The sequence below is a fragment of the Desmodus rotundus genome, chromosome 1, assembly GCF_022682495.2.
Source record: "Desmodus rotundus isolate HL8 chromosome 1, HLdesRot8A.1, whole genome shotgun sequence".
NCBI lineage: Eukaryota > Metazoa > Chordata > Mammalia > Chiroptera > Phyllostomidae > Desmodus > Desmodus rotundus.
The window spans coordinates 197,877,977-197,887,147 of record NC_071387.1 but is presented as its reverse complement, the minus strand read 5'-3'; the positions used below and the strand labels follow the sequence as shown (position 1 = coordinate 197,887,147).

The 9,171-nt window shown below is 47.7% G+C and overlaps 1 pseudogene; it reads right to left on the bottom strand.

Annotated features, from left to right (window-relative positions):
* Positions 1-1,591: 1,591 nt before the first annotated feature.
* On the bottom strand, positions 1,592-2,156 carry LOC112320968 (large ribosomal subunit protein eL29 pseudogene; annotated as a pseudogene).
* Positions 2,157-9,171: the final 7,015 nt, after the last annotated feature.

The window sequence follows — 9,171 nt, the reverse complement described above, 5'->3', positions numbered from 1 at the left end:
TCCATCACTCACACAAGTCGTTCTATTTAGGCACCTGTCCCACAAGGCAGACGTGTCTTAGTACTTCTCAGAGGCTGGATGAGTGTGCGTTCTTCCCTTCCCTCTCGTCTTCTTCAGTTTCCTGTTGGAAATCAGTGACCTGCCTGGCTTTGGCTTCAGCTTCCTCCTCTGGCTTTCAACTAAAACACAAGTCCTCCAGCCCTGGCTGGGTGGTTCAGTTGGCTGGAGCATACACCAAAAAGGTTGCAGGTTCAATCCCTGGTTGGGGTGCATGTGGGAGTCAACTAGTCAATGTTTTTCTCTCACATCAATATTTCTCTCATATCAATGTTTCTCCCTCTCTCTTTCTCTTCCTTCCTCTCTCTCTAAAACCAATTAAAAAACCATATTATCCAGTGATGATTAAAAAATAATAATAATAAACTTTGTTTAAACCGCCTCCCCCACCCCCCGCACAAAGCCCCAGGTCTGAGGAGCCACACAGCCTCCAGCAGCCCACCCTCCTCTTGGGAAGTCAGGACTGATGATGCCCGGAAGAAAAACACCGCAGCTCCCCCGAGAAGTCAAGAGTTCACGACAGTGACTGTCCTTGTCTAACTCAGCGATAATGGCTGGTTTTTTATTGAGTGCTCACTCTATGCTAGGCACGATGCCAACACGTTATATAACATTCTCATTGAACCCTCACAAGCATCTGGTGAGACAGGACGGAGTTCCTTCTCCGAGTGCACAGAGCGGAGGCCTCCTGCAGAAATGCAGTTCCAGCCGCCAATGTGATCACACATGCCATTTGAATTTCCTAGTAGCCACATTATAAAAAGTCAAAAGAAACAAGGAAAGATTATTTTAATAGCATGTTTTGTTTAACCCAATATATCTTAAATTGACATTTCAGTATGTAATCAATATAAAAGTTATTAATGAGATTGATTACATTTTTTGTACTAAATCTTCAAAACCTTAATTCCATTCAATAAATGTAGAAGGAATGAGGGAAGGAGAAAATTACTCTTTGTCAAACGCTACAGTAATAATGGTTGCATGCAAGATCCTTCTATGAATGCTAACATCAGAAATGAGAATTTAAGGAAAAGCAGATTATTTTCCTACTCTGAAAATATCTCTCAAGGTATTTATTAACATCAAAGGGAGAAACAGTAACTTCACAGTGGAGAAACCAGCAGGGACCATCTTAACAAAGTGAGCAGAATTAACATCACTGGTAACGGGACAGATTGACATCATATACACCCAAACAGGGTGCATAGAGAAGGCTACATCACTTCTGAGATCTTCCCAAGAATCTGTAACCTCAGTCTAAATATGAGAAAACATCAGAAAGACCCCAAAGTGAGAGACAGTATACAAGTAACTGGCCAGAACTCCTTCATGAGGGACCCTTGTGGTTGGGAGAGATTGAGGAGCTGTAACACCTAAATACAGTGAGGGGTCCTAGATTCGATCCTGAAGCAGAAAAAGGATGTTAGTGGAAAAACTGGTGCAGTTTTTTTCCCCTGCCTCAGGTTTATTTGTACAAACAGCACAGGAGGACACCAGCCCCGTGCAGACTGGATCCCAGGGGTCTCGCCAGCCCTTCCGTCTTCCTATTGGCAGAAGCCTCTACTCTGGAGCCTTTGTGGGGGCCTGGGCACCTTTGGAAGTCTGAGCCAGAGCCTGAGCCTGAGCTGGGGCCTGAGGAGGAGCTGCAGCTATAGCCTGGGGTTTGTTTTGAACTTTGGACTTGGCCTTTGGCCAGCAGAGACCAAGACCCTTGGCGATGCTTGCACAAGCACATTTCCCAAGCTTGGGTGAGCAATGCAGGGAAGTCAACTGAGCTTGCAGCTACTGCCCTTGGGGATCTTGGGCTTGACCTCCTTGGGCTTTACGAGGGCCTTGGTAGCATCCACATGTGTGCTCAAGGTCTTGGCGTCGTCGGCCTGCATCTTCTTCAGGCCCTTCTTGTTGTGCTTCTTGGCAAAGCACGTGTTCCTCAGGAACTTGGGGTCTACCCCCTTAAGAGGTTCATATCTTTGTGACTGGGGTTTCTTGATGCCATTTCTGTGTCTCGTTCGGGACTGGTTGTGCACGGTGTGGTTCTTGGACTTGGCTGTATCTACACCAAAGTCCATGGCTTCCCCACACTGGTGCAATTTGAATACGTCTATAGTTTAGTTAAAAACCCAAATACCAAAAAAAACCCCCCAAAAAACACAAAAAAACCCCCCACATGCCAACATTGATTTCCTGGTTAATGTCATTTGCCCTAGTTCTGTACGTTGTTGATGTTGAGGGATCTGGGGAAAGGGTGTATGGGAACTCTGTACTAGTCGTGCGGTATTTCTGGAAGTCTGAAACTGTCTCCAAGTAAAAAATAAAAGAACACAGTGCAATGAAAATAAAAATGAAATTGCTTACAAAGTATCTTTGCAATTATTTCAGAAGATGCAGGAGTCTATGAAGTCGATGACAATATTGAAGTATTGCTAAAAATGCACCAAAACCCAGGGACAAACTAGGTAAAACAGCATTTGGAGAAGAGAAATCAACAAGGATGGTAACAGGATGTGGGTTTCGAAAAACAATGACTTAAATGTCAAGGAATTTTGAGAGATCTTTGGGAAAATGAATGAAGCTTTCTAGTGTGCTTGCCAAAAAGAAGTCCCGCTATAAAACCATTCACAGAGTGAAGGCGGCTGCAGCATGCCGCGGATCATTTCAGCTGCGAGATCTACTTGTGCTCATTCTAAGAATGAACATACACTTGCAATTACAATTTATGTTCGATCCGAGAAGATCAAAGTTTATTTTTATAATTTGTAGCTTGACTTTTCACAATTTTAAGTAAAATTTTAATCATCTTAAATGGTGTGACTCTTGATTATTCCAGCCTCAATTCTCCTTGAATCATGTGCACTTCCCATCAGTTAGGAGGAGACGCAGGACCTAAACCCACGTAATCTGACCCTTTGTCTCCTCTCTGTGCTCCAGGCCCTGCCCCATGCAGGGGACACTGCGCCTTGCACCCTGCACTGTGCTCATGTTCCAAAGGGGGGCGCCTCTTTGTCCCCATTATCGGATCAAAGTCATCCCCAACAAGTTTCATGTCCTTTGTGAAGGGGAAAATATCTCTCTAGAATGTTTTCTTTTTTATTACACTCTAGGAACTTGTTGAGGATGGGCAACTCTATAAATCAATGGAAGGCAAGGAAGAGAGTGGGTGAGAGTGAGCACATGAACTTCATCAGCCACGTTTGTGTGGCCTTTGTCACTGAGATCCATTGATCCTGCAGATGACATTCACTTTTAAATAAACTCACCGAATCCTAACTCCGAATCAAAACCTATAGCCAATGAAATCATTCAAAATGCCTATAGTGTCAAAATAATGGCCTGTGCTATTAGAAATGAGACTTGAAGAGGCTAGGAGACTAAAGAAAGGAGCTACATAGCATGAGAAGAGATTTTCCTGCCTTTGAAACTCAGTAGCAAATGATACACGCACAGAAGACTAGTAAGGTACAGTGAGGGGTGAGAGGGTAGGTACAGAATGTGTGGAAGACGCTTACAGAAGCCAGGTGAGAGAACATTCTCAAATGGGCCTTAAAGATCCAGGAGCAAGCACTGCTTGGGAGTGATACACACACCCTCACGATGGAAACTTAGGGGCTGTCAGTGGGTCATTATGGTACGTTACCAGTCTCTCCCTGGCCCCGAGGTTGGGAGGTTTGCTTTGGAGAGAAGCTCTCAGTCACGGGAATGAAGCAGCGTATGACTATCTACTCTGAGCACACGGGCTGGCCCATGGGTTCATCTTTATCCTGAAAAGACCCTCAAAACCAGTGAAAAGTAGTTCATCTCTAAGCCAAGCCAGTGTCAGGAAACTGGGCACCGGGGAATGGCTTCCTGTATCAGCATATGGTCAAGTCAAAAACTTCTTTGTGGTTCCATCTGTTCTTTTTCCTGACAGTTGCAAGAAGAGCTGGGTCCTTTTCTGTTGGCCCCAGGTGGGCTAAACTCCAAGCAGGGCCCCTCTCATTCCAACCACAGCGCTACTGCCAGAGTTACCAAGGAGAAGAAGGAATGGGTGGGGACAAGGTGGGGCCGAGGGAGACCTGGGAACCCTTCTTGGTCTACTCCCGCCCCCATTCTTGTAGCCCTTTGTCAGTTCCTCACAGACCTTCTGAAGACTGCCTCTTCCTGAGAGTCCTGGCTGTGATCCCTCACATTGCACGTTCAGTGGACACGACGCTGCAGTGCCTGCTACGTTCCCCCCTCTCCCCCACCGCCACCTTTCAGGGAGAGTGCTGGGCTGCCAGCCCCCTTGGGGAATTGCATTAGCTAAAAAGAAGCACCTCCCCGAAGGGCACACCTGCTTCTTGAGTCAGAATAAAGATCCAGGTCCCTTGCCCCAATTCACACAAATCTGGAGTCGTCCAGGCTTCTGAGTTCCAGGCCCCACCCCCTCCAGGTTGGCTGAGGCCTCCGCTGAGGCTGCAGCACGGACCACCTCCTCCACCTGCCCAGCTTGGCTTCCTTCCGCAGGTGGGGACCCCAGCAACACTCCCCGATGGACTCACCACAGCCTACCTCCATCTCAGCGTCCGCTTCCTGGAGGGCCCAGGCAGGCTCTCTCCTCCCCTTTACTATCTTCCACCGCCTGCTACAATGGCTCTTGCCAATGGACCTTCAGCCCCTCTTGGCATTTCTTCTCTACACTGACTTCCCAGCCTCTCTGACCCCCCAGCCTAACTGACCCTGGGTCCTCAGTCACTTTGGTCTCCAATGCCCAGGGAAAGGTCCCCACCCCTCTGTGCACAAATATTTACCTCATTCTGCCACAGGGAACACAAATTCAGCCTGCAGTCTCCATACATGTCCATCCCACCTCCACCTGCAGCTTCCCAGAGGACTGTGGGAGTCAGGTGGGCTCTGGGAGGGAAAATGCTAGTGTAAGCCTTTAGCTTTCTAGTGACTCAAGCCATCCCAGAAATGCCAGCTTACCAGGAGGTGGGATGTCCTAATTTGAATCATCCCTGAGCCAAAGGTCACGTTCAGTCATAGGCTCTTTCCACAGCCTATCTTTGGCCAGGGTGCTTTCTTATCCACCTGGGCAGCAGGTCAGGTGAGCAAGTCAAGAGCCACGAGTCCTTTGTTCTTGCCTGCAGGTAACAGCTGCCTGGAGAGGCAGCAGAGACGAGCTGAAGGGCAACTGTGCTGCCTCCCTGAGGATCGACTGTGTTGGGAGGAAGAGAGAGCAAGCAGGGCCAGAGAGAGGGTGCGCCAGGGTCTTCCCAGGGTGTGAAAACTTTGAGTCAAAAAGACTGCATTCCCGGGAGGAGAACCGAGCTCAAAAACCAAAAGAGGCTAGGTTGACGCTGAGCAGAGAGGGCAGGTGAGGGCGGCCATGAAGCTGTAGGTGGAAGATCCAGGGGGACAGTGACTAGAAAGGGGGAGAAAGATAAGACGTAGGCCAGGTTGGATCGTTCAGGAAACCGAAGCCACAAACCCTGGGCACAAAACAGGGTTTCTTTTCTTTTCTTTCTTTTTTTTTTCTTTCCTTTTTTTTTTTTTTTTTTTTAGCCTCTGAGGAATTCTGCCAGGTGTGGGCAATTCCTCAGAGGTACTCTGAAAACAAAGAGCTTCACAGACCTTCCAAACTCAAAACAAGGTGCTTGTTACAAACAGCCTCAGCCAAGGTGTCAACCTCTCATGGCCCCCGATTGTGAGAAGTATCAATAGTCTGGCACGGTGGTGCTCAGCCCTGACGCTCAGTTCTCGCTGCTGGAAACGGAGGGCCATCGCACACTCCTTGGGGGGACTAGGCGGTCCTGTGTACTTTTCCTGTGAGAGATAAAAAGCCCAGCCCAGCCCAGCCCAGCCCCTTGGCAGCCCATGCCTACACACGGCACTGCTGTGCCACTGGTGTCTCCCCACCCCACCCCTCCCCCACTCCTCACCCCTCCCCACCCCTCCCCACCAGGACCGAGGAGCGCAGCACCACTCAGCTGTAGTTGGTTCTTGGTCCTCTCAAGATAAAATTCTTGCCTTTCGTTGCTCCTGAGCTTCGGGTTAGCTTCCTAGAGAGAGAAGGAAATGTAGGACATTGCCTAGGCTTGCGGCCCTCTGATGCAGTTATAAATACAGACACGAACGTCTGCTGGAGCTGAAGTCGCAGTGGGCTGTGTGACCCAGGGGCACGCGCGGCGCCCCGGCCCACTCTGCCCACGTCGGAGGGCGGGGGTGCCTGGCTTTACGATGCACTGGGGGTCGTGTTTTGTCTTGGTGGCAATGTGCTGTACGCTGTTCAAGTGACCCGGATGTTCAGGAGTATTCCCACGGTGGGTCACATATGCACCGAGGGCCACGGCTGAGGCTCGTGCATTTTCTAGTAATTAAAAAATCAAGGCTCCCTAAAGGAAAACCACTGACCCAAAAATGAAGCCCAGCACAGTGGGATTTTTTTTTTTAAAGCACAGTTTCCCCTCCTCTTATCCATTTTCTAACAATTCTTTCGAGTGTTTTTCATGCCCATTGTATCTGTATAGGCGTCCCATTGCTTGAATTTTTTTTTTTAAAGGAGAAGCAAATAACCTATGAGGGAAGACGAAAATCAGTAATTGTGTGCTAAGTAATTGTGTAGTAATTGCTAAGAATGTCGCAACTTGAAGATACAAATATAACGCATCAATAACTAAAATAAATTTTAAAAGCATTATCTCCGCTACATAAAAGGTGGAGCAGGGGTACCATCTTGAAGGGGGACAGAGACCGTCAAAGCATTCTCAGCAACTTGGAGCTTGGCCTGTGTGGTTTTCTGCTTACACAGGGTGAAGCGGGGTGGGTGATAGAGGCTTGGCAGTTAATGGTATCGGACAAGATGCTATGCATGGCAGCAAGGTAAAGAGAGAAGTCTGGTGTTGGAGAGGAGGAGGGTTCTCCCGGAGGCTGTGAGCTCTCTCTATGGAGGAGGCATTTCCTGCTGAGTTAGGTTGGCAGAAGCAGACACTGTGGAGGCTCCCACAGCACACCCCACCCCACCCCGTGCAGGTTCTCCCATAAAATCAAGTGACTTCCTGACGAGGCCTCACAGACTCATCTCATATTTACAATAAGACCCTTGGGACTGACCAAACAAAACCCAATTTCTGAATGAATGAAAACCTACTTGATGGATGTCCTTCATTTTCCATGTGGCCAGTGGTACTTGGACCATGGTTAGACAAGTCAGAATGACTCTCCTATGGTTACACAGGAAAACAACTCTTGTTCCTGGCCCTGTGCGCAAGAAGTGAGACCTCGTCAGTTGAAAAAATTAGGTCTACAGCTGGAGCGTTTCCGGCTGGAGACTGTACTGTCGCCTACACCAGGGGGTGAGCTGAGTAGCTGGGCCAGCCCTCTTTGTTATGTCCTGATGGCCTTCATTCCAACATCTGCAGGGTGCCCTGAATGTGCCAGGCACTGAGCCAGTAATGAGGGTGCACACCCAGAGGGCACAACAGGGTGGGTAATGGGCTCATGCTCAAGTGGGACTCTTCCTTTCCCAGGGCTGGCACAGCTGGTTGTCATGGTGGCCCCAGACCAAGTATAGAACCAGCCACACTACCCAATGGGTCCTGAGGCTGGCCTCTCCATCCTTAAAGTCTGTGCTCACTGCTGTAGAGCAACGTCGAACTACTGAGAGCTGAGAGACCTGGGTGTATCCTCAGCTACACATGAGCAAAATCCCTCAACCTGCTTGAGTCATCAGTTCTTCGTCTATAAAAAGAGGGTAAAAAATATCCTGGGGTAGGGTGTGGAAGAGTGTCCTTAGTAGCTGCCAGCACCGCATGGCGATACAGCCTTGCACACGTCTGGACCCATCACTCGAATACATCCTGTCATTTTACACACGTCTGGTCTCTGCACAAGCACTTTCCATAACATTCCCACAAAGGTGAATACCAAGGGCAGAAGGTTAGGGAGACTCATTACCAGGGTTTAGAATATCCCCCTTCTTGCCTCTCTCTTAGCCTAAACGGGGCCCCTGCTTGCTTCCCCAGATAGTAAGAGGAGGCGGATACCCATGGTACATTTTTCTCTGACGAGAGTGGAGACCAGACCTTAGGGAGCGAATTAGTGCAGCTTCTTACATTTTTTTCCTCAGCCACAAATATGTCTGCCCCTGGGCACAAAGATATAAAATTACATGCTTTCAGCTATTCTGGTGTTTTTATTTTGTTTTGTTTTACTGCTTGTATTTAGGGGCAACTTAGCATTGTCATAGTGTGCAATCTATTTTTATCTCTATGGGGTGGGTTAGTGGGGGGCCTCAGCTCAAAAGAAAGGTATTTGCATTGTTAAACATTATGACCCGGCCACGATCTAATATGAGACTTAACACACAAGCACGGCTTTGAATGCCATGAATAATTTCTTCACAATCAGGCCATAACTTATAAGTATACATCCAAATGAATATTTGTCTTCCAGAAATATCCAAAGGGAAAAATGTTAATGTTGTTTTTAGCATGTTCAAAAGGGGACTCATCCAAGAAGACTTAAGTTTGTCATTCTGAAAGGACAAATTTGAATGTGTCTATGAAAATCAGTGGCCTTATTTTATTCTCACACATCATGTGTGTATCTTGTTAATATAGCAGGGTTAATATTTTAAATATTCAACAACTGGTACAGTTAGTATCCTCACCAAGCAGAAGATACCTGGCCAGGATGTGGCGTCAGGGCACGCTGGCTGACTCTTGGGCAGTGGAATAGAAAAAACGGATCCATAGGTTGAGAAGCCCGGGACGTTAAAACCCTAGTACGATAGATGGAGGACACATTCTACCTTCGAGAACTCTTGATCTTAGACTAAGTGGCACACTCAGAGGCACTGGGGGAGGAACAAGATCATTCAGGGGACAAACAGTTCCAGCAAGAGTTCTTGCCTGCCACCCCTCGAAAAAGCAATCCGATGGCTTAGGAGCTTTTCAGATATTAAAGATTTATTTGAATTTCTTACCCCACTCATAATAATATTTTGCCACAGTAGCAGATGGCCCTGCTTTTCACAATGTCAATGCAAAGATGGCTGCTCACTCGTGGCCACCTCTACCTAGCATAAATAAAGTCCTTAAGCAATTTAGCTAAAACCCAAGGTTTTGCTTCTATTTCTCTAAGTAATTACTTCTG